This window comes from Galeopterus variegatus, unplaced genomic scaffold (assembly GCF_000696425.1).
Source record: "Galeopterus variegatus unplaced genomic scaffold, G_variegatus-3.0.2 Scaffold651, whole genome shotgun sequence".
Lineage (NCBI taxonomy): Eukaryota > Metazoa > Chordata > Mammalia > Dermoptera > Cynocephalidae > Galeopterus > Galeopterus variegatus.
Genome location: NW_007726762.1, coordinates 555,412 through 558,331, shown reverse-complemented (window position 1 = coordinate 558,331; position 2,920 = coordinate 555,412). Strand labels below are relative to the sequence as shown.

General features: G+C 33.4%; 1 protein-coding gene across 1 annotated transcript in view; it reads left to right on the top strand.

Moving 5' to 3' along the window:
* CWC22 (CWC22 spliceosome-associated protein) overlaps window positions 1–2,920 on the top strand; it is a 54,530-nt gene that overhangs the window by 12,786 nt on the left and 38,824 nt on the right. The gene's annotated exons all lie outside the window — the stretch shown is intronic.

Below are 2,920 nucleotides of genomic sequence, written 5' to 3'. Positions count from 1 at the left end.
CCAAACCCGGGGCCTTGGTGTTATCAGCACCGCACTCTCCCGAGTGAGCCACGGGCTGGCCTGAGACCTCTTTTATTCTTAACTCTATAATCTCCATTGGAGCACTGTGTGCTACTTGCCCTGAATTTTTTGCATGAACGAATTAAGATGAATGAATGAATGAATTAGTGAATGGATTAAAATGAATGAATTTTCACATGAATGAATTAAAAAGCTTGAGGAAAAGATTATCTTATTTTTTAGTATTTTCAAATTATTGTTCATTTTATAGTCATATGTGGGCCTATTGGTAGTGTCTATTTTTTGTAGATAATCAAGAGTACTATTGATATCTTAAATCTAAAGGGGTCTATCCAGTTGTACTAAACCAGGAGTTAGCAAACTTTTTCTTTAAAAGGCCAGATCGTAAATATTTTAGATTGTGGGTCATTTTGTTTCTGTTGCAGCTATTCAACTCTACCATTATAGTGTGAAAACACTCACAGGTAATATGTAAGTAAATGAGTATGGCTATGTTATAGTAAAGCTTTTTTTTTACAAAAACAAATGATGGTCTGCATTTGGCTCATGGGTGTAGTTTGCCAAGCTCATACTAGTCTGTAAAACTAACTTGGCAGTTTTGTCTTTTTTCTCCTTTTCTTTAGGCCATAATGTTTTACACTATATGAGGGTACTTCAAGAAGTTCATGGAATAACAGAATTAAAAGATAATGCAAGTCTTTTTGTGAATTTTCTGAAGTACTGTCATACTTTATTGCTACTCAAAGGAAAATAAACAAAATTCATATATGAACATTCATACACAAAGCACCCTTCCTCTCCTTTTCAAAATAATTGTAATAGTGAGCTGTTTAGGAAAATGCAGCCAAGTTTTCAAGGCGTTTTTTCCTGGAAGAATGAGGTGATAACTAGGACAAGTGTGGTCCCAGATTGAAATAGTTACTCAGTTGCCAGGTATTTAGTAAAAAGTTTGGGATAGAAGGTAGCTATACTTTAAGAAAAACAGATTAGAGGTGAGACAAGAAGGAATGTTCCTATGTCTTTTCATGGTTGTTTTAATAGCAACTTTAAAAGTGCTTGAACCTTGTATAAATTAAATCTAAATTTGTTTCAAGAATAAAGTAAACTATGAAGATTTGAAATAAATTAAAACAAAAATTATAAGCACTAGAAAGGGGCATTAGATGGCATTAAATTAAAAACTAATAAGTAAGTTGTTCTTTATGTGTCATATTGTAACACTTCATAGTGATAATTGGAGTTATGTTAGAAGGAATTTTGAGATGGCGTCTGTGGTTAGCCGGAGCTTCATGATCATGTAGACATTCTGCTCTTACAGAAAGCAATGTTGGAAGCTTTAGTGAAAAATAGTATTTACTTTCTCCTATCCAGTCCAAAGCAATCCTAATTGTAAAAAACTAGAAACGTTGTTGTTAATCTAAGTGTTGCTTCCTTATAAATAAAGTGGGTGGGGAGAGCCAGCAATGTATGTAATTTTAAGCAGATTCCTGGAAGATAATTTTATGTACTGTTCAAGTCTGTTCATAGGTTCTAAAGGGTACAAGGAGAAGTAGACATATCTCAGAGAAGTCCTTGCTTTCAGAAGATGTTTAATTGGGTGAATTGTAGGCTTCTAATTAGGAAGTATCATTGTACTTGATATAGTCTTTTGATCAGCTTAACAGGAGAGGCTGTGATTATATATTAACAGTGTCTTATTGATCAAGCTAGTTGTTAAGCCATAGATCTTATTTCTCTAGAGATAGTGGCATACCAAAGGGTTGGAGTTGTGGGACCGTGGGAGTGGTCAACCTTGGGTGCAGGCAGTACAGGGGTACATGATTTATATGGAATTGAGAAACAATAATAAAGTCAACAAGTCAGTCTGCTTTTTATCCTCACTGTCTGCTGGCAGTTCTGAACAGTGTCAATGATACAATACGCTTCCCCACCAGGCACTGCTCTCACTATCTCTACTTGGTGTACCACTCCAGAACAGGGATTCTTAACCTACAGGCTTCAAGAGATACATGGATAGAATTCAGGCAATCAGTCCATAGATGTGGATGAGAAAAAGTTGTATCTCTCTTTTTACTGATCTCTAAAATTTAGCATTTCTTTCTCTCTGTTGAATGTAGGCAACAGACCATAATATTAACAATCTATTTGTTGCAGATATCTCATAATATGGTTTACGGCATGCTACTTGGAAATGAAAGTAGTTATTAAGCTATCACCACTTCTTGTTATTTAATGTTAAGAAGCACACAGAATACTATATCAAATTTTTGTTCTTTTTATGTTTTGAAAACTGTATTCCAGTGTGATTGATATCCTTAGTAATCCTATGTATTATTACAAGGAGTTTACTAGCTTCACCAGAGTTCCAGCGAGGTGTATGGAAGAAAAAAGGTCAAGACTTCCTGTAGCTACAATCAGATTCCACAGAGAATTATTAAAAAACATAGAATTTTAGAGCTTTAATAAACCTTAGACACTGTTGAGTTCAATGTAAAAAACTCATTGAGGCTAAATAATTTACTCAGAATTTAAATTTAAAAAATATATAGCCAACTAGCATTCAGCTGGTATAGTGTAGGACTACTGCATAAACACAGGGGTAGTCTTTAAAAAACTTAGAATAATATTTCAGCCCTATGATTCCATGTGACTTTCCCTTTTCCTTGTCATTATTACCATTTCTTTATAGTTTAAAAGATTTAATTTTATTATCTGTCATGCTTTTGTGAAAAGGGACATAATAAAAATTTTCTTTTTGTGGCTTATATTTGGGTGTTTCATAGTATAATTAAAAAATTCTTTAAATTGCTTTTATTTTAAAAGGTTTCCATTAAAGAGCAGTTTCAATGAAGCATTATAAAATAAGCCTGTATTAAATTTGACTAATAAATGTTTTTAA